Source organism: Schistocerca piceifrons, chromosome 4 (assembly GCF_021461385.2).
Source record: "Schistocerca piceifrons isolate TAMUIC-IGC-003096 chromosome 4, iqSchPice1.1, whole genome shotgun sequence".
NCBI classification, from domain to species: Eukaryota; Metazoa; Arthropoda; class Insecta; order Orthoptera; family Acrididae; genus Schistocerca; species Schistocerca piceifrons.
The window spans coordinates 751,712,380-751,735,743 of record NC_060141.1 but is presented as its reverse complement, the minus strand read 5'-3'; the positions used below and the strand labels follow the sequence as shown (position 1 = coordinate 751,735,743).

At 41.8% G+C, this 23,364-nt stretch overlaps 1 protein-coding gene across 1 annotated transcript in view; it reads left to right on the top strand.

Moving 5' to 3' along the window:
• Positions 1-9,231: 9,231 nt before the first annotated feature.
• Positions 9,232-23,364, top strand: part of LOC124795084 (adipokinetic hormone/corazonin-related peptide receptor variant I) — a 1,108,661-nt gene continuing 1,094,528 nt past the window's right edge. Inside the window, exon 1 of the mRNA XM_047258905.1 lies at positions 9,232-9,373. The gene's annotated coding sequence lies outside the window, so the exon portion shown is untranslated. The remainder of the gene's footprint in view (positions 9,374-23,364) is intronic.

Sequence of the window (23,364 nt, the reverse complement as noted above, 5' to 3'; positions counted from 1 at the left end):
TGAAGTGCGATGGAGTACGCTAGATGGTTTTCAGTTCTGGCTGCCAATTGGTCACGCAAACTCCCGGCAACGTCGCTGATTCGCCGAGATATTATTACACTGGAAAGCGGTATTCTGTTCTATGATAGGAGCTAACGTCATATTCATTGTCTCTACTACGTCCAACAAAAAATTTTTTGTTCTTAAACGTAGGGCAACTTTATAGCTATCTCTAAGATTCCTTTCGCAGCAACCTTCATCTTCTTGGCCCTAAATTAGAGAAAAAAAGATTGCGTGAGGAATAATACAAAAAAAAAGGTTCAAATGGCTCTGAGCACTATGGGATTTAACATCTGAGGTTATCAGTCCCCTAGAACTCACACTACTTAACCCTAACTAACCTAAGGACATCACACATATCCATGCCCGAGGCAGGATTCGAACCTGCGACCGTAGCGGTCGCGCGGTTCCAGACTGAAGCGCCTAGAACCGCTAGGCCACACCGGCCGGCAGGAGTAATACAAGTGAAAACGAAAACGAATACACTTTTGAGAGCAATGTAGACAAACTTCAATTTATTTCGCAGGACCTTTAACCAACATAGACATGCTAAGATACTGAGAAAAATGTCATTTGTGGATACAAAGTTTGCACCTTCCATAACTTTTCCTCTCTAGCGGCCCCTATAAAATCACTACACTTTCCTGTATGCTGTTTGCTGTAGTGTCTTTCAGTAGACATTTTCTTACACAGGTAATTACTGTACCACAGATTAAACATTTGGCGTTATCGTCGCAACCAACGACAACTTTCCACTCCGGTTGAAATCTATTGGGAGGAGGTTGTTCTATTATTCTAGTAACTGTCTCGCGCTTACCTATGTCAGTGTTGAATAAACCGTCTGTCAATGCATTCGGAAGTTTCAACTTGCAAGCCGAGTTGATGCAAATTAAGCCGACTTGCACCGATGCACCGTGCAAACACACTCTACACCTCGCTTTGCACGTGCAATTTTCCGTGTGTGACACATCGTAATGACACATCGTAATGACACATGGTAATCCATCGAGAACAGTAGGACAGCTGCCGGACGTGATGTACTTGAATAATGATAACTGAAACGAACAGCTGTATTGTAATCCAACGTTTACTCAAAACATGCTATCAGTTTCGACGCCAAAAGCATCGTCTTCAGGCCTCAAGAGTAATCTGCCATTAGAGCACGAACCACACTGGCAAAGACCAACGGAGTCTACAGACGGAAACAGTGCAACATATTAAATGTGTTATGCCAGCATGTGCAGTCGAATGCCGCAGGGCCAACATAAACTGGATTCCATATCTTCGTAGCAGTAACAATGCCCCAATGGGCTGATTCTTCTTCTATGGTGTTACCTTTAGTTACACTACTGCAGTTACGTATTGCAAAAATAATTTGCACTGAGAGCTGTCATTTAGCTGAGACCTTTACTCATAAAAATATTTTTGCTCCTGTACAGTCCTACCTTGAAAATCAGCCCTGTTGCTGCCTACATGATGTGAATAATATGTACTCCGTGTTTTTATTGGTTTAGGTCACATACTCCTCTTCATGTGGCAATAACTATGATATACATATCTATATATTTCTCTATGTTGTAGTACAATTTGGTTCACACCTATGTACGTACAGTCCTCCATAGCAGAGTATGACTTGCACATATCTACAGGAATATTTGAGAGTTCAAACTCTGTCCAAGGAAAGGACAGTTTTATACTTCCCATTCTTGAAATACAGTTTGTTTCTAGTCGCACCAGGCTCACTATATAATATTTTTAATATTTTAATTTTGTGTATACATTGCTACTGTGAATAATTATTTCTCAAGGCTTTAATAGTCTAAAATGTATGGTTTGTACATACCTTGTGGTTTGATGGTATCTGCTCAATCTATGCACTCCAAGATTTACTTTGTCAGTGTCCAGGTACATGTTCCAAATTCCTCTCTTCCCCTGTCTCCTACCAATACTTAAACGGTTTAATACTTCTAAAATTGAGCTGTGAATGGAGTTTGGTGGGTGCTGTGGTTTGGTGTCTACACGCTGCTCACTACCGTCCCCCCCCCCCCTTCCTCCCCCTTCCTCTTCCTCCTGGGCCTGTGGACATGTCGCGTTTGAAGCATGCACGAGCCACAACAACAACGAAGTATTTTTTCTTCCTTTGTCATTTGATTCTCCTTGCCCCATATGGCGGGAGGTGAGGTGTCAACGGAAACAAGTTGCCGCACTTCAGCCATATGAGCGTAAAAAGTTTAAAACACATTATAAAATTTGACACGGCAGTTGACAAAATGTGATAAAAATGTAATAAATAATTGATGTAATAAAAAGACAATGATTGAGATGCATAATTTAAAATATAAAAGACCATTTCTTGATTAATTAAGACACAGAGATGAAATGGCAAACAAATGTTTCACAAAAGATGAAAGACAGAGGGACAATTGCATGAGTTAAAAAAAGTATAGAAAAAAGCCATTACATTAAGATACTCAGATGAGTGAAGTGATGAGTGGGCCTAGACTGCCAGGGAGAGGGCTATAATGGGAAAGTAGCAGTTGGGGTAGTGTGTCAGAGGGTTTTTATGTGGGAGTGAGAGAGAGTGTGAGAGAATGTTTGGAGACAGAATAAGGGAGGGCGAAAAGGGATGCCATGCGAGATGTGCATGGAAAGGGTTGGTGAGGAATGGAGCCCTGACTGGGGGAGGTGGTGTGAGGTCTTCTAAATCTGTTTGGATGGTTACATATCAGGGCAGATTTCATGGTTTGGTAAGAAAAGGCGATTAAAGTTTTGTTGGGAGAGGGTGGATGTGTGGCATTGCAGGAAAGTGCTGGTAGAGGAGTGTCAGAGTACCAGGAGCAGTGAGCAGGAGGAAATTGGAGGTTGGGTAGTATCGAGTTTACAGATAATGTTGGGTATGTGGAGGTGTTAAAGATGGAAGAGGAGGGAGGGAAATTTTACACATTGGTAGAGGGTGCTAGTGGGGGAGGGGGGGCTAAGCCGATTCGAGAGGCTTGGTGGAGTGCATGACGTTTGAGGATCTGTAGGGTGTGGTAAAAGGAGTGTGGAGTGAAATCCATACCGAATTTGTGTAGTAAAGAATGGGAACATTGAAAGTTTTTTTGTTTTGTTTTTATTTAGTTGTCTCATCACCCTCACACCATATGCTGGGTGGTGGGTTGTCTGTGGTAAAATTCTCCACTCTGAAGTCAAGCAAATAAAAAAAAATTATGTGGATAGATACAGAATTCGGGGCTGTTTTCTAATATAAATTACAAAAATCAAAGACGAACAGTTAAAAAACGTAGATATATATGTTTAAAAACGTATCACAGGAAAATGAAATTCTACTGATAAAAATATTGAAACACTGCACTTTCACTTAAAATATCAAGGACCTGCGTTAGGATGAGAAGTATTGCTGTAGAAGAGAGTGTGTTCCATAGGGTTGAGGGATCTGGGTAGGAAGATGGAGATCTGTTGGATAGGAAAACTATGGAGATGAGAAGTAAAAGTTGAGGTGGACAGAGTGTAATACAGTCAGTGGAACAGAGAGAGAGAGTGAGGGTAATGTGTTGTGCGCATAGGTCAGTGGTTCCAAGAGGAAACGGATGAGAATGTATGGAGAGGGAAAAGGAGAGAGGACCCCTGATGTGGAATGGGATAGGTGAGAAAGAGTTAATGTTAATAGAAGTGATAAATATCGGGGCCGATCTCATTGTCCAGAAGGAGTTGCTTCAAGTTGCATTGGGACAGTATAGGGAGTGTGTGTAAGCATAGGAATGGAAGGATGTGACTATGAAGGCACAGCATAATACCAGAGTTCATGATAAGAGGGGAGACAATGGGGTGATTGTAATCTTATTTGTAGATAGTATAGGAGACACAGTACATAAGATGTAGGCAAGGAGGGTGGGAATTTGATGAGCATATGAGCATATAGAGGATCCAGGTGGGGGGGGGGGGGTAAATGAGTGCAGAAAGCGAGAGAGAGTGCTGGCTTTCGAGGATTTGGAGGGACAGAGTTTTGGTGACAGAGAGCCATGCAACATTTGTATAGCAGATTATGGTTGGACCAGCGATTTATAGGTGCAGAGAATAATGGACGGCTGTAGGTCGCCCTGTTAGTAGTTTCAGTGTACTGTGGGCTTTCTGTTGGATGGTTAGTACCCTGATGTTTCGACATTAGTTGCCAGTTGAGGGTTAGCCAAAGATATTTTAGTGTTTTAGTTATTTGGATAGGATGATTGTAAATGGTAAGGTAGAAGTTGTAGAGGCAGAAGATGTGGTTGGTTCATGCCTGGGTTTTGGAGGAATTAATCTTGAAGAGCCATTGGTTACATCAGGAGGTGTATTTGGAGGGATCGTTGGGATTTCAGGAGTGTAGGGCAAGGAAAGTGATACCATCAGCATGTATGGGATTTGGTATTGTTGTGTTGTATTGAATGTTAACCGGGGGTCTAGAAACGATGGCGAGGCTCCATCCCTGCCGCAGCCACAGTGGTCCACAGCCCCACGACAGCCCCACACCGAACCACTCATTCAGGGTTATTATGCAGTTCGGCCCCCCGGTGGACCCACCAGGGAACATACCACACCACATGAGTGTAACCCCTATCTTCGTGTGCTAGAGTAATGGCGGTGTATGCGTACATGGAGAACTTGTTTGCGCAGCAATCGCCAACATTGTGTAGCTGAGGTGGAATAAGGGGAACCAGCCTGCATTCGCCGAGGTAGATGGGAAACCGCCTGAAAACCATCCACAGAGTGGTTGCCTTACCAGACCTTGACACAAGTCCACCAAGCGGATTCATGTTGGGGACCAGACGCTCCTTCCCAATTCGGAAAGCTGTGTGTTAGACTGCACAGCTAACTGGGTGGGCCTGTACTGTTAATAGTGATAAAGAACGGGTGATTAGTTAGGAAGGGCGTAAAAAAGTGGGCATAGTTAATTAGAAATGAATATGTCTGTAGTTTGAAAAGGAAAGCAGTATGCCATACACGCTATTAGGCTTTTTCCAGGTTGAGGAAGCCAAAAATAGTGGAGTTACAGGAGCTGAGTTTGTGGGGTAAGAGATGGGTGAGATGCAGAAGCTCACCATCATGGGAGATTTATAACGGAAGCCACTTAGGTTACTGGGGAGAAAGTGGCGTTGATTGAAGTGTTGATGGATCTTTCAGGAGGAGATGGGCTGGGAAACCTTGCTGAACACTGAAGTGAGGCAGATGGTGTGGTAGGAGGAGATATCAGCAGGGGGTTTATGGGGTTTGAGGAAAAGTAGGATTTGGCACGGTGAGCAGGAGCATTCTCATGATGGAAGAACCAAGTGCCCATTCTTGACTTAGGTCGCAGATTCTTCAAAGATTGGATTAGTTTGGGCTGACACTGCTCAGTGTACCACTTAGTTTTCTTCTGTATGCCCAAAACAACGTGCTCCGCCATCCACTCGATTTGAAAATAACAGCCATCATTTTCTTCTTTGTTGATCGGGATTTTCTGACAGCTACACGTGTGTCGTCATCTTCAAAGATCCAAACTTTGAGTCTTAGTTGACACGTCATAATAGTACAGCCAAGTCTAATGATCTGTTACGATGTTATTCACATACTGCGATTGTCCCTTAGAAAACTTATTTTAACATCTCCCGGCACCAAGACACAGGCCGTGTCATCTGCTCTTCCGTCAGTCTATGCGGCACCCAGAGACGACAAAGTTTCTTTACTTGCAAATGATCATGCATAAACAAACGAATTGCTAGTGCATTTAGCCCTAAGACTATATGATTATAGGCCACTAAGATAGCCTCTATCTGCTCATAGGTCACTCGCCTGTTTTCGTTTAGCATTTTCTGCAGAGCACCAATGTTTTCCTAAGTAATTGATGATCGTGGCCTTCCCGTGCTCTCAGCGTCCTGCAGAGTGAAATTTCCCGTTTGGAATTCTCTTTACTACTTGTATATAGTTGAAAGATGTGGACGCACATCACTGAGTGCAAAGGTCATTTCTTCAAGGCACTGGACTATGTTTAAACCAAGCGCGAAGTTGTGCGGCAAAACTGCCCGAATCTATGCCATAACAAGCTCTTCAGAATAACCCTGCTAGTCAACTACTGCGCCCACAGACTTGGCACATCGGCTACAATGCAAGTACGAAGCATTCTCAGAACACAGCAAGAATTAGCCTTCTGTGGCTTATTGTTGAGTCGTATTGCAAAACTTTCCTAGTGCACGTTGTATTTTACGAAAGTAATACATTCACGGAAGAAAGACTGACAAAAATGGACAAAATTAAATAAAAACTGAGGCGTTACCGTCCCTGTTAGAGCACCTCCAGTACTCTTCTTGAGCATCCTACATAAGGGCTGGCATGGGCGAATGCTCGTTTCTCCTACCTGCTGGACAAGTCGCGAGGTTGGGACTGGGGATTAGCGCACCCTTCCTGGACCTTTCCGGGTGCAGATTTCAATGGGTGGAGATTTCACTGGGTGCAGTTTATAGGAGACCGTTCCACATCATTAGGATTCATCGTACAAATGATCCATAGAATATGAAACTAACGCGTTCCAAGCTATCTTATAAACTCTTATACCAACTACAGCCATTTCACCATTTGTCTTGCTTGGTCAGAACGTACACCATGCCACGCAAAAAATCCTATCTGAATATCAGTGGTCTGCATCGTGGCCATAACTAGTGCTGTAGTGAGCGAAAAAGCTTGCTTGTGTTAGCGTCCTTTCGCTTAATGCAACTCGGGCTGCCTACGACACACGGGACGAGGCAGCTAACGTAGACTTGCACGCAGACGCGATGTCGAACGTCATGGGACACACGGCACGAGCTTGCTAACGTGATTTTGGTATCTCCGCGCCCTCAATCGGAGTTGTAGGCTTTATTTGCCTCGCAAACTATATAGTTTGTTCACAAAAATGTACGCGCGTAAAATTGCTACGTCAGCTCTGCTAAAACGCACACTTCCTCCATTGTCCGTGCGCTAGTCGTGTTCTATCTGCGGTACACGTAAATACAAATTTCAGTGTCCATAGACATATAGTAACACACAAACAGAAAGATGTATATCCGAGTCAGTGAGGACATCGACTTGTAATAGTTCACCATATCGAACAAACTCACTACAGACAGAGAACGCACTTACATAACATGAAGTATTAAAGAAATTATTTCTATTAATTTCTTAAGAAAGTCCCATTACCTTTTGGTAAACGTGAAAGTGAAGGACTGTTAGATACGTGATTCGAAACCTATCCCGACCCAATCTCTGCACTGTAACATGGTACCTGTACATACTACACCAGGTTGTAGCTTTGCTAAAAGAGACTTTGCATTTCATCTTAGTTATCTATAGCCATTAATAACCGACATGTTAATTTACATTTAATTATAATAAATTCTAACAAGGATGACACATTTTTTATGAAAATCTCAACTGTTCTGTTGCCGTGAAAACGGCTTACTGACAACACCCGAGTTAGCCTATAACGCGAAAGTAACTAAACACGAAAATTCCTTAACGACAAAAAGACGTTCCCTGCAGTTTTGTTACAATAAAGCGTACTATTAACGATTCGTTCCAGAGGCATTAAATGTTGGTGCTTAGAAACAGAACATACTCATGGGCTATAAGGTATAACATACACTGAAACTCCAAAGAAATTGGTATAGGCATGCGGTTTCAAATACAGAGATATGTAAACAGTCAGAATGCGGCGCTGCTGTCGGCAACAAAAAGTGTCCGGTGCAGTTATTAGATCAGTTATTGCTGCTACAATGACAGGTTATCAAGATTTGAGTTTGAGCATGGTGTTATAGTCGGCGCACGAGCGATGGGACACAGCATCTCCGAGGTAGCTATGAAGTGGGGATTTTCCCGTATGACCATTTCACGAGTCTACCGTGAGTATTAGGAATCCAGCAAAACATGAAATCTCAGACTCAGTTGCGACCGGAAAAAAGTTCCTGCAAGAATGGGGCCAACGTCGACTGAAGAGAATCGTTCAACGTGACAAAAGTGCAACCCTTCCGCATATTTCTGCAGATTCCAGTGCTTAGCCATCAGCAAGTGTCATCGTGTCAGTCATTCAAAGAAGCGTCATCGATATGGGCTTTCGGAGCAGAAGGTCCACTCGCATAGCCTTGATGACTGCACGACACAAACCTTTACGCCAGCACCGACATTCGACTGTTGCCTGGTCGGAAGAGTCTCGTTCCAAATGAATCCATGTCAGCAGGGGACTGTTCAAGATGATGAAGGCTCTGTAATGGTGTGGGGCGTGTCCAGTTGGGGTGATATGAGACCCCTGATACGTCTAGATACGACTATGACAGGTTCAATGCACGTAAACATCCTGTATGATTACTTGTATCCATTCATGTCCATTGTGAATTCCGACGGAATTGGGCAATTCCAGCAGGACAATGCAACACCCCACAAGTGCAAAATTGCTCCAGAGTGCTTCCACGAACATTCTCCTAACCACTCCTGCTGGCCACCAAATTCTGCAGACGTGAACATTATTGAACATATCTGGGATGCCTTGCAATGTGGTGCTCAGAAGAGATCTCCAACCCCTCGTACTCTTACGGATTTATGGACAGCCCTGCAGGATTCGTGGTGTCAGTTCCTTCCGGCACTACTTCAGTCGAGTCCATGCAACGTCGTGTTGTGGTACTTCTGCGTGCTCGGGGGGCCCTTAACGATGTTAGGCAGCTGTACCAATTTCTTTGTCTCTTCAGTGTAGAACCCCCCAAATATGGGCTTCCACTGAAAAGGACATGTACAATACAGCGCCTTGCTTTCTGCGGCCTTGAAGCTCTCTGCTTGTGACGTAGGGAGTGTTGGTTCTAATTTACGCTAACACGTGGCCGAAATATCGCAGATCTTTTCATATTTGACGTGACCAAATGGCTCCTCTGGAAGTGACGTCACAAAACTCTTAGAACGCCGCGTCAACGTTAGCAAAGTCGCCCCGCGCGCCGACGGACGACGGTGCTGCCACATTACGGGGGGAGACAGTGGACGGCCTACGGTGCTGCGACGGTACCGAGGAGCCGTGGGCGGCCTACGGTGCTGCGACGGTACGGAGGAGCGGTGGGCGGCCTACGCTGCTGCGACGGCAGGGGCACGGCGCAGCGCATGCCCGGCCGCGGTGGCGCCAGCAGGAGCGCCAGCGCGAGCGCCAGTCGTGGTCCACCCGCGGCGCCGGCCACTAGCGCAGCCTCGCCCACGGCCACTGGCGCAGTCCCGGCTGGTGCTTCGCGTCCTCTGCTCCTCCTCCGCGCTACCAGCTGTCCAGCAGCTGCCGCGTGCCGCCAGCGCTGCGCGACACGCCAGCATCACGGTAAATACCGCATACGTCTGTCTCACGAGACTGTTGCTACCTGAGGACGAGGAGTGATCTATTGTTCGAAACACTTCAGACAACGTTTCTCTCCATAGGTGATCTGCTTACAAATGAAGCAGCTCGAAATACTCTGCGTTATTTATAAGCAGTTGCATTTTCTGTACTTATCTACAGCCGCCGTAAATTCTTTAACGGAACCCCTTTTCCTTCTAAGTTAACTTTTTTCACCGCCTGCAACATTATGAAGCTACATCACAAAAGAAATTATTATGCGTACAGCAAGTAAATATTCACACTGCTATGAGCAAAAGGAACAAACCCTTTACAAGAAATTATCAAAGACTTAAGAGCTACAGGCAGGACTGCCAGAGTAGCGAAGTGAGTATGTAAGTAATTACTTAAATGGAAAACTAATATAACACGTTTTTAAAACGGACCAAAAAGTATAAAATTTCTCGTAGTCCCGTAGAGATTCCTAACTCCATTCTGATAATTCTGAAAAAATCATTGTAATTTTATTAATAGCTGTGGAAATACTTGCAGAATTTTGAACAGGAAAAGTGAGCCGCATGCAATATGTAATTGATGCATGAATAGCTCACTTCTTTACTATTATCTATCGCATGCGCTCCATGTTTTAATTTTAAATTCTACAAACATTCTCATTGCTATTAAAAATTCAGTAGCACAGATTTTCTGGAACATCAGTATGGAGTTAGGAATAATTTTACATTTCCTAGTCAGTTTTAAAAACGCATTATTTAAAAAGTACGTTATTAAATATTTATTTCCCGAATTTTAGACGTATGTAAAGTTTTTCAAACATTTCGATGAGATTGCAACAGAGATGTGGTAAATTTCAGCATTATTTCAGTTTTTCTTCACTTGTTCCAACAAATACAGTGCTGCGTCCCACGATTCTCACGAAAAGACCCCGAAGGTAAAAATTAGAGGATCGAGCTCACCGCTCTCACCACGAAATATTTGAAGTTAGAACAGCAAAAGATGGAGGCAGCAGTGGTACACAAATCACCCTCCCCCACACAGCAGAAACTTATGAAACTTAATATTGCAATGCCATGGAGTTTGGAAGTCTAGATCGTCGGGAAGTTATTTTAAAATCAATTGCAAAATCCGTACCGAACAAACAGACAAGAGACCCAACACAGTTCTATTAAAATGGAAACAGTGCAACTCTTTTTACTGGTTGTCAGATCATACTAGCGTACATAAGAGCCGCGAGGGATTAGCCGAGCGGTCTGAAGCGCTGCAGTCATGCACTGTGCGTCTGATCCCGGCGGAGGTTCGAGTCCTCCCTGGGGCATGGGTGTGTGTGTTTGTCCTTAGGATAATTTAGGTTAAGTAGTGTGTAAGCTTAGGGACTGATGACCTTAGCAGTTAAGTCCCATAAGATTTATCACACACACACGTACATAAGACATAACAATATGTTACTGTAGCTATTGTCGCTTGAAGCCCAATGGATAGTAATTCAACTGCTACATAATGAAATGAAATATTTGTTTCGTAATAAAAGAACAGTAATCATAGAAAACTGACTTCCGTTAGACCATCTGTTTGCGGGACCTGGAACCAAAATGCCTACTTTCGCTACCACATATATGTAAACAACTAAAGCTTCGCCCGGTTTACAATACTACTATCCGGCAACAAACGAAAGGGTGAGTGAGTGAGTGAGAGAGAGAGAGAGAGAGAGAGAGAGAGTGAGAGACTGCATCATCGCTTGGGACTGTTGGTGCTTCGGTCGATGGAAATGATCTTGCATTTTTTCATACGCCACATTATCTTCAATAAAATCTAATATTTTGTTCCACTGCAGCCCAGTATAGGGCACTATCGGTTTATTGCTCTCTGTTCCTTTTATATTAGTAAATAGTATAATTTTGTTATTTTAGGTTGATGTCTGATCGATAAACACATCGTTAAAGGAAAATTAGACCAACGTATGCTAATATTATGCAGCCAATATTTTGGCAAAATAAACCGTTACCCAATATGTAAAACGTGTAGAGTGAAATACTCTATAAGAATAAATTGAAAGATGAGCATTTATAACTGCATTAGCTGACATCGGTTTTGTGAATTCTTCGCCCTGGGCGAAATGTAGAAGTGACTCACAATGTGGCGACAAAGCGGTCTATGGGAGGTGAAGGCCGAGGAAAGTGGCCTTGTGTGGGTGGGCAGAGGACGGGGTGGAGGGGGGGGGGGGAGGGGGGTAGCGGCGCCAGCTCTCTGCTCTCCTACCTGGTACGGCCGCCACCTAACCGTCTGTTCAACACACAGATTCACTTACATCCAATGTCCCCATTTATTTATTCTACACTTTCCAATCTCCATCTTCCCTGGCACTTTTGTTCCCTTAGTGCCATCACAAGTTATTCCCTGACGTTTTAACGCATCTACTATCATTGTTTCATTTCTTGTAGGTAATGTTTCCACATATTCCTATCGTCGATTCTGGGGACACCCTTCTCATTTTTTATCCGCCCACTTCCAGCATCTTTCTGCGTCACCAACTTTCACACGCTTCGATTCTGTTCCTTCCCGGTTTCTCCCATGGCCCTGAAACTTTTAAAGCTGCAGCACCCGGCAGCGTTTTCACTTACGCCACTATCTGGACTCGCATTCGGGAGGACGACGGTTCAATCCCGCGTCCGGCCATCCTGATTTAGGTTTTCCGTGATTTCCCTAAATCACTCCAGGCAAATGCCGAGATGGTTCCTCTGAAAGGGCACGGCCGAATTCCTTCCCCATCCTTCCCTAATCCGATGAGACCGATGACCTCGCTGTCTGGTCTCCTTCCCCGAAACTAACCAACCAACCAACTTACGCCACTATCGACAAGACAGCTAAGTCGGGTAAAAGCACTTCGTACGTGCTTCAAGCAAATAACTCTCTGCGGTGGATTCTGTTCTCAACAATACAAGTGGACGACCCTCACGTTTCTAAAGATGCGTACCAATAAATGTTCATCCGTTTGCTTCATTAGTAAGCAGAGCGCTGACATCACTGCAAGTATCTCCGCGCCACGCATTTAGGCAAGACATGCCTAAATTGCACTACATTTATCGTATCCTAAACAGTAAGCTAAAAATTATTTAAATAATGCCATCCTCAATTGCAATTTGTTGTTTTTCATATGACTTGAAGAATGGAAATTTTGACAAAAATATACACGTTACACTTACTGTACCAAACAACTGGAAATGGTAAAAATTAGCAGTCCGGTTTCCTAATTTGGCACCAATGGGTGCATAAATTGTACCATCCTTACAAACCACATATCTGATCTTATAGCTATGTACCGGTCTAAGTTTAAAAACATTATCTGTATTTCTGTTCTTACTTCCTCATATCTAGGCATTTGCATAAAACAACATTTTCACACTTTTCCCCATCTCTGCACGCTTTGCATGAATCAAAAATTTGTCTTTCACACATCTAATCATTTCTTCTATTCGGTCTTCCTCGAACAACTCGCAATACCATCCCTGTTTTGCGAAGGGCTTTTTTCTGGAGGTTTCCTCGCAGTCTCTAAACACTTCGTTTCATAAGCGCAGAATTTTTCGTTCTAGGTTTCTTTGCTTGGTTAGCTCTTTTTTACATGCGCTGCTAGTAGTCAGATCACAGGCTTTTCAGCTAGGACTTCACGTTTTGCTTGTAGGTTTCATCCGTTCCCTCGGATTCGAGTATGTTTCTTGGGTAGACTGCTTCATCTCACTTTTTGCCTACAGTAGCGTCAACTACATTCACATTATGGCGCAACGCGTTTCGTTCAACAATGTCGAAGGCGAGTTTTCTCATGTTCGACGTGCTTAAACCGAGCTTTGTATTTTCAAATGTAAGAATATGCTCTTCCAATACGCTCATCTACGTTGGGATAAACTTCACTGAGGACACACATTTTTACACCACCAATTGCATTTTTTGTTTTTATTTTCAGCATGCGTCTTAATTGTTAGCTTAGGCAGATTGTATGGTCTGTGCATGCTAATCCATTTAATCCATGATATCTATTTTGATGCAGTTCATCTGGTCTCCCCTTTCCACAACAGCTTTCTGTTGCCATACTGTAATACAAATTATGTAACAAGTAACTTACTACAAAGTACGCATCAAAAATTCACACCACTTTTAGATATTTCGTTGAACTAATAATGATAAACGTGTTTTTAATGTTCAATATCACAGAAATTTTCTTAAATTGAAGCTGTAGAATATAGGAAACTTACACCGGTTCATTAAAATAGAACGTTGTTTCCACTTACCTTATAACAGCATTTCTCTTCGCCATGTCCACGGAAATTAGGATACAAATTACAACAAAATCAACGCTGTCTTCAGATGACGTGTTCTTCAACACGCAGAGCTCATAGCTGACAATATGGCTCCAAGAAGCACGTAGGTACGCGGGCTTCACTAAATGTCGGATAAAAAAGAGGTACGAATTTTATTGCAGCTGTGCAAATTAGGTGCCGTGATAATATAGGCAACAACGCTCTACTTCACGTAACGTAAATGGAAGCGACGCGCTATTACAGATCAAATCTAATCTTCAGTGTGCTTTGTCGCTGCGAGGAATGACTCTACGCAAAGTTTGGCACTCCTTTCTAGCAAAATTGCGGGCAGTATTTCAAGTACGATTCCGGTATATCATATAGAGCACGAAGGTAATGCCAACGCAATGTCGATTCATTACTTTGAATCCATAATTAGGGACGCAGATCACGGTTAGGAACCAAAGCCCACATGCCTGTTATGCAAATCAGTTTTCGTGGTGTGTCTTTCGGCGAAGGACGTGGCTAGAGAGCACATTCGTTCCGAATCGCCACGGACTTGCTGCGTATTGCAGCGGCGGGGAACCCGACAATATTTTATTGCTTGTTTTCTGGAAGGACACGCTTGCGCCTGTCATTTACACGATGATCGGTTTCAGTTACAGGGTCATCCCCAACCTCTTTGATCATCACGAGGCGACTCGTTACAGCAGGACATGCTTTTACATGACCAATAACATGAGTACGTTCGTCATAGATTGAAATTGCTCAGCATGTGAATGAGGTGTGCAAACATAACTAGTAAACACCACGTACCAACATGTCCTCTCTCCCTCTCTCTCTCTCTGTTAATTAATGCAAAGAACGCCGCCAACAGCTGCAGCAGGAACATGTATCGCAGCTTGTGTACGGCAGTGCGACACATATTGTCTTACCTCGCGACTAGTGTGATTCAAAAACTTTCGAATATTTCACCTTGGCTGGTATAATTCAGAAAATTAACGTTGCTGAAAACACGACTAATACTGTATTCGAACATCACAGGTTCGTTTATCCTACTCATCTGCATTAACTTACTTTCCTACATTCAGAGCAATCTAGCATTCATAACACCAACTAGAAATTCTAAGTCATCCTGCATTCTCCTGCAGCCGCTCAACGACGAATGGTCAGGTCGGAGAGAACATGGGTGGTCTCACGACACATTCCTGTGGCACTCCTTAAGGTAAAACTGTCTCTGATAAACGCTCGACATTGCGGGCAATGTATGGGAAATGGATTGGTTGGTCCACTTTCTCCCATGATTTTTTCCAGCTTGTATTTTAAATGTTCCCATTGATCTTTTTACGCGGAAACATTGGCTCATTGTTTCAGCACCTTTGCAACCGAGCAATTAGATTCTCACTGTTTGTCTATTCATAATATAATACTGAGTACAGTAAAACCGCCTGGGCCAACCTACTCCACGCACGAGGCAAGTTGGCCTAGCAGTGGGGGCAAGTTGGTCCATATTACCAAATCATTTATTTGCGACACTAGTTATTACCTGAAAGTATATCGACTTTAATATCCACAGTATATTTTAATATAAATTATTAAATGTATATGAAAAAAGTCATAAATTAGGTCATCATTTTATGTCAAGTTTGCAAAAAATTTTTGCGGTCTTCCTCTGAATGCCCGATAGGATTTTCTCAGTACAAACATTTACAAAAGTTGTTTCACGTTATTTTTAACACAACAGATGTGCCCACCGCCAAATTGTGCATTGAATCCGTTCATCACCTAGATTGCCGTGAGAAATCTAAGACACAGGGTATCCTCAACCACAACTTCACCTTGAAGAATATTGTTAGAAATATCGACTTCCTGTCTGTGCTTTGAGGCGTTTTATAACGTGAATTAGCTTGATGCGATTACCTTTTCTTTTTTTTTACGCTCACCAACATTTCTCTTTTCCGTCGTTATACTGCTCGGAATCCCATAGTAGCTTCAGAAACATTGCCTGGTTCAGTTATCTTTTTAAAGATTCGGACCACCCTAAAAACAGTAGAACGACAGCAAGTAAAAACGCACCTACATTCAGGGGTTTAGTGTCCCGTCAAGAAGGGGTCATTAGAGGGCTACGTGCGAAGATATACATAGATCTGATACTTGCCGGCCGCGGTGGCCGAGCGGTTCTAGGCCCTTCAGTCCGGAACCGCGCGACTGCTACGGTCGCAGGCTCGAGTCCTGCCTCGGGCATGGATGTGTGTGATGTCCTTAGGTTAGTTAGGTTTAAGTAGTTCTAAGTTCTAGGGGACTGATGACCTCAGGTGTTAAGTCCCATAGCGCTCAGAGCCATTTGTACCATTTGATTCTTAAAATACATGTACTTAAATGTCCCACTAGTAATAATTTCAGATTTATATTACAATTATTTAACTTGAATAACTGAATACAAGTTATGGGTTTTGGAAGAAAAAAGAGGAAAACAACAAACATCACATAGACGTTACGTCTTCAAAAACAATGCAGAACACAACTTCCTTGTGTAAAAGTTGCCTTGTACTTATTACTTAGTAAGCTTCGCATATTGGAATTGCTTTAGTTCGTTTACGAAAACTTTCAAACATTTATCACCGTATACACTATCAAAGAAATCCTTAATCGAACGACTTCAGTCGTTGTGCTTACCCGTTTAGTAAGAGCATTGTCTTGGAACACACGGCAAAATGTCATAAGCAAGCAAAATTTACTTTAATTTTCAAAATAACCATAAAATACGTGCCCTTTCTCGGTCGATGATCTAAATGCACTGACGCGTTTGTTGAAAGACTACGGAATTGTTCCCAGCAGCCATAAAGAAGGTTGCTTGTTCTAACGGTGGTTTAACGAAATAAAACCAGTCGGCCATCGTGATCCCACGGCCAGCGTGCCCCTATCTCCTCTACTGCATCTCGTATCGTCTTACTTTGGATTTCGCATTGGATGTAACGGCTTTGGCAGCGTGAAGTGTTATAGTCAACAATAATTGTACATTGTAGGGAACGAAGACCTTGTGTCGCCGTACTGACGAGTGGCAACACGTTTGGAAGTGTACCAGGGCAGGGCAGTCACCCGCCGTAGCGCACTCGTATTGGCAGCCATCACAACTCGCTCCTGATGATTGATCTGCAGAAGAATAAAGTGAGCGTGTGGCGCTCGCCGCCAGCACTGCGGTGTCACAATCCACTGTGCGCCCAAGGCAGCCAATAGTCGTATTGTCCCAACCAATAAGGGCTGGCTATCTACCTACCTACCTACTTGCCAACTTGCTTGCTTCTAGTGTTGTCGGAACTATGGTCCGATTAAAATTACTTGGCAGTTGACGTGTGTCACCTGCCGCTACAGTGTTGCCGCATCGGCTGCCCGCTACCGCTCGTTTATTGGCGACACACAAACACGGCGGGTCGCTTCACAAATGCTGTTAATGTCTAACTGGGAGGAAGGTTCGAAGCGGCCGCCGCGAGGTATGACTGGAAAGCGAGACGCTCTACCGACAACCGATTTTAAGTGACAGATGACTGAATTGTGGCAGACGACGCGCTTTGCAGCCCTGAATTCATGTCCTAACCTGACCACAATCTCGCGATGTGAAATGTATCTTACAGAACGGCGGTCGACAATCTGCGGCAGAAATAAAATGCGATTAAAGCTAATCTCCACGGGCAAACTCAAGACACAAAAATACCAGTTGCAGTACTAAAAGGAAACTCTTCGTTACTCGTTGTCACAGGTTACCAGAAACTAGTTGACTCGTGCAAATAATTGGCATTCTGTCCTGATTAGTCACCTAAATGTAATATAGAACTGCTGAAATAAGTAAATACAAGTATTTATTATTGAAATACGTTATATGTAGAAAATTGGTCTGACTGGAAAAAAGTAATCATATGTATAATACAGTTAATTGTAAAAACATATAAAAATCAGATATTGTCTTCCTAAGATTAATAATATTTTTCAATAAATGAAAACCACCAGTTTTCTTTTGTTCTATCCGAAATACAAACAGAATGTAACACCGAATTTGCACAGATTAAACAATCTGTGACAGAAACAAGTAAGAAGAAACTGATCAAAGTTAAAATTAATGTGGCAAAAGTGTGTGATATAGTAAATGATGATTGCTGAAAATAATTTTGCAATTAAAACTGCTTATTAAAAATTTGTGGGTTTTCAAAAACCTAAAGTGAATAACTGAATTTAAAGTAATAAAGTAGTACAAAAGGGCATTAAAACAATTTGCCATCAATTTCAAAAGTAAATGTACTCAAAACTTTAGCTTATAGAGTTTTGCATCTTCAACGATTATAGTACAGCCTGCTGAAAAATGCAAATAGATGAGTCATTGCCTTATAATTATGTAAATTTGTGTCCCAGTGCAGTAAAAGTTAAAAAGTATCACTGTTGAAAGTTATATACAAATATTTGCTAAATTTTTGGTCCCTATGTGTGTTAAAGAATGTATTGCCAGTTTAATAGGATCCATATTCTGTCTTTTGTGCTCACTGATAGAAAATTATTAACTGAAAGAGCTTTACCTATAAAAATGGTAACTTCTTTTCTTCAGAGAACTGTGGCAATTTGTTTGCTAGTGAACTCTATTTAATTTTCATGTCAGGTAGAAAAGCATTTGGTAAAGAGACTAAATTCATGCCTAATTTTATAACTCTACAGTAAACTTTAATAGTAATGTTATTGAAACTATTTGGTTTGACTAAGCCCTGAATGCAAAAGTGTGTATCATTATATGTTGCACTTATGCAAACAGGTTTGTTCTGATATAACTGTCAGCACTCTCTTTAGCGTTAACATAAGCTTGTGACTGGGTTCATTGCACTCTCGTGGGAAAGTATAGGCTGTGTCTATCCATTGAAGTTACTTAAATATATTTTTTTGAACAGGAATGTTACACATTCTTATGTCTAATTAGGCTGGCGACCGCTATCTTTATTATTTGAACAATTTGAATTGGTAAATTTTATCTGTTACTTGCTGAACAATTACGTAATTCTGACTTTCACGTCCGATAAGCCACCTCCTTTAGCTACATCACGGTCAATACAAAAAATTCCTTTCAGAGGGTAATACTGCACTGCTTCTTCATACCATAATTGGTTTAACAACATAGTTTCATTATACATACTGTCTCCAGCCTTTGAAGTTAGGGTACAGAAGTAGCAGTGGTAACGTTATACGTGGCTTATGCCGTCACAGGACTTAGTTCTGTGGGGACATGGTACGTGGTAAACCAAATTTGGTAACCGATAGCAAACACGTCATGGAAGCAGTTTAGTGTTATCCGAGTATTAAAGTTTTTAAACGTCTTCCTTTTAAAAAACTTCTTTGAAACGAGTGTTACCAGTTGTACTATTATCATCGTTTGCTTTTTGGCTGTATAATAGTACCACAAGCATAAATATCACTGAATGTGCCACCTCATGAAAAAGCAACGTATAACTGTCCATGCGAAAAAATAGGTTCTGATTAATATAGTCTGTCCCTTTGACGCATCTGACCATGTGCTTTATTAATGATCATAGTGAACGCTACTTTCATTGTGAATCGCTGTCTTATCATTGGGAAAGGCATGGTTGGTTGGTTGATATGGGGGGAGGGGACCAAACAGAGGTTAACGGTCCGATTAGATTAGAGAAGCACGGGGAGGTAGTCGGCCGTGCTCTTTCAAAGGAACCGTCCCGGCATTTGCCTGAAGCTATTTAGGGTAAATCGCGGAAAACCTCAATCAGGATGGCCGGTCTCGGGTTTGAACCGTTGCCGTACCGAACGCCAGTCCAGTGTGCTACCCACTGCGCTACCTCAGCATAGTTACATCAGAAGATATGAAGTTAATGCTTGGTATTAGCGGAGTTTTATAGGAGTCAATGATTTTAGAAGTGATTGTGTACGTGCGTTACTATCACACTTCAAACATTAATTAATTCCAGATTATCGTTAAAATTTCAAATTAACATAATAATAGAATTTTTCTTCTAGATCAATTGATGATCTTGATCAATTGATAAACCGAAAGGCTTTAAAGATTTTTATGATTTTACCGCGTACAACTGAGCGTTATTTCTCGAAGCTGGACAGAATCAGAACTGAAGTAAACCATTGCATCTCCAGATAGCCCATCAGAAATGACATATTCATTAATTCAATTTTGTCATATGAAGACATGGTTGGAGACAGTGACTGTTATTTGCAGACAGATGTTGATGGTGTTGAGACAGGAACCAGCCACAAATTTATTTTCAGATCCTTTATTCAAAAGGTACCGTTACCTGTTTCGAATAATTACTGTTCATCTTCAGACGGTTTTCATGCTTTCATTGAAAACACAATCCAAACCGACGTAAGTCACATCCAATTCAAATCTGCAACGCAACCATCTGTGTGGTGTGCTTATAATTCTGTATTATTTATATTTTATGACAATCTAAAAAAACGCACCACATGTTCTAATGAAGCATGAAAACCGTCTGAAGATGAATCGTAATGATTCGAAACCGGTAACCGTATCTTATGAATAAAGAAACTGAAAATAAGTTTGTAGCTGGTTGCTGTCTCAACACCATCAACATTTGTATTCATTAATGTAGAATCATCACTGTTTAGACATAGAATCGCCTTTGAATAGAAACGCAATACTTTTGGTTCATTGCTTCTGTGAAACTGATTATAGTGGCAATCAAAAAAACACCAAACGCTGTTGTGCACAGTAGTAAAACCATCTTGTCATTAGATGGAGCCTTCTAAAGCCCTTATATCGTTTTGTATCACCGAAATCGCGCATATGGAATCTAAACTACTGAAGCAGCTGTTGTGCGTGTTACACAGATTGTCAACTGATGACACCTTCTTCTACATTGCCCTTATGAAAATGTATTCAAAAGAAAGTTTTTTAACAGAACAACTACTTCAAACTAATTGTGTATTTTCAGTCATTAGTGGTGAGCGAAATCCTGAAAATGTTGCAATCATTAAATTTGATTAAAAATACAGGACATACGGCGTACGGAGAAAAAATACCATTGAGAAATAATGAGATTATCCTCACACCAGCCACACGAGATGCCGCGTTAGCAACCGATGAGTGGTCCTGGTTGGAACTTGATTACAGATTGTAGGAGATGCAGGAAGATACCGAACGAAATAAACACTGATACGAAGAAAAATAAGAGAAAATGAAAAAGGCAAAACGATGATGAAAATGCTGCGAAGTACTAGAAACAAAAAAAAAAAAAAAAAACATTTAAACCAATCACCTGAATAAAAATAAGTATTTTGATTAGATTTCGAAATAAAAAGGAATTCTACGTGTGTTGGCCTGGAACTCCCGGTAAATACCACGTTAGTCGTGCAGTCAGGAACTGCAATGGCAAATCAAAACATGTCCTTTTGTAGTTATGACATGTTATCTTCTTAATACAAAAAAGGAAAGTTGAAATGTACCATCCCTTCCCTATGTTCAATTATCATCAGTGAATCAAGACAAATTTTTCTGTAATTTTGATATGTTATTCTTTCAACACGAGTAAATATTTTAGTTTGTTGTAACGTAGAATCTTGTGCCCATGTACTACAGTGAAGCATTTTTTATTGTACTTGACTGGAGGCAGACAACCTTCTTTCCCTTTACTATTTTTTTACGTGCATGCACACTATATGTATTTATGTTGTTGTTTTTTACTATTTTAAAGAGCAATAAACGTTTTGGCATATGGATAGCCGCAATAATAAACCACAAGATGGGACAAATGTATTAAGATTTTTATGTTTGACGAAGTCAAGAAGTGAATTGCAGATAAAAAAAAACTGTCGTAATCTTTGATAAGTTACGTCTTTTCAAGACAAAATATTCTTAGTACAATTTTGTAATATACTTTCTTGTGGTTCGTATTATTGCTATGTGTGTTTTAATATGTCTATGTGCAGGCACACAACATGTACTTTTAGTTGTTATTGGTTATTGTTTTAATTTTTAGTAAACATATCGGTATTTGCACAGCCACTATACCGTCCCTCTTCTACCGCGTGGTTAACCTAGCAAGTGCGAGCGCACTGAAGTAAGTGTTTTTCGTAGTCCTTCTCACGACCAACATTCCCATTTTCCGAGTTTAAATTACATGTCACACCCTTTGGTTCGTGCAAGCTGTCAAAGTTACTTTCGCTATGAAATGTTATGTATTGGTTATAACAGTTCGATTTGGCGCATTGCTGTTAACATTGGGTCTTTTGAAAAAAATGTGTAACTGTTATATTGTTTACACCAGGAAATCTGATGATGGACAGAGCCTGAAACGTGTCATTAGGAATAAATACACCAAGAAGCAACTAGTATCTGATTGTTTGGGACTACTTAGCTTGTTCAAAATCCAGTCAGTTACAGTTACATTAAAAAAGAATTCGCTACATTGGACGAGGTTCGCACCTACGACCTTGCACACAGCCGATGCATACGCTAAACACAGCTACCCCACTACACTGCATTATGTTGCTATATTTGAGCCTTGTGACCCAGTTGCGACTATGATTGCAGCCTACAAAAAAATGAACTTCACGCAGCCTCATGCGAAGCTTTGATTACAATAACTGTATAAACGACGCTGAATCGCGGTCTGTGGGGAAGGGTCCAGTATTGTTCGTTTAGTGCTGCGTGTGAAACGTGTGTGTTTCGCTAGCAGCGTTGTGTATGTGTGTGTGTTTTTTTTTGGGGGGGGGATGGGGTTAGGGGGTTTGTTTTTGATATGGTTATCATGTATGATGAAATACGAAATAAGAGCGAGACCCAGGATTCAGGATCTAAACACATCAAGCGAGAAAGCCGAACTAGGAACTGAAAGTGAACTGACAAACTGTTGAGCAATTTGGCAATGCCGAACGGTTCGTGCGCGACGTTGGGCGCTTTGAGTGGGGGAAACCAGCTCCAACACGTGAAATGTCAACAACTAAGTAATTTAAATCGGACAATAGCAGCTGTTATGTTTAGTTTGAACTGTTGCGCAACTGCTTTATGTAAACTGCTTCTCATTCTCGTATTTGAGTCTGCATCACTGGTTGAATCTTATTACAATCCTACGTACTCTCTGCGTGCAGCAAACCGCCATCCATTGAAACACAGTTACTGCCGCAGTTTCTCGCTGCGAAAGAAATGTTCGTATCTGGCTGGCGCAACAAACAGAAGAGATTTTGGAAAAGCCTGACCAAGCATTAATCTTGTATGCCTGATTATTTAATGTGTACAACCACATCATAACGATTTTCCAGCTCTTATTTCTCTGACAGCTGCACTAGCTAAGAAATAGTAACTCACTCACAAGGGATCCTCCCCATCGCACCCCCCTCAGATTTAGTTATAAGTTGGCACAGTGGATAGACCTTGAAAAACTGAACACAGATCAATCGAGAAAACAGGAAGAAGTTGTGTGGAACTATGAAAAAAATAAGCAAAATATCCAAACTGAGTAGTCCATGCGCAAGATAGGCAACATCAAGGATAGCATAAGCTGAGGAGCGCCGTGGTCACGTGGCTAGCGTGAGCAGCTGCCGAACGAGAGCTCCTTGGTTCAAGTCTCCCCTCGAATGAAAAGTTTGATTTTTTATTTTCAGTTTATGTGACAAACTCTTATGTTTTCATCACTTTTTTGGGAGTGATTATCA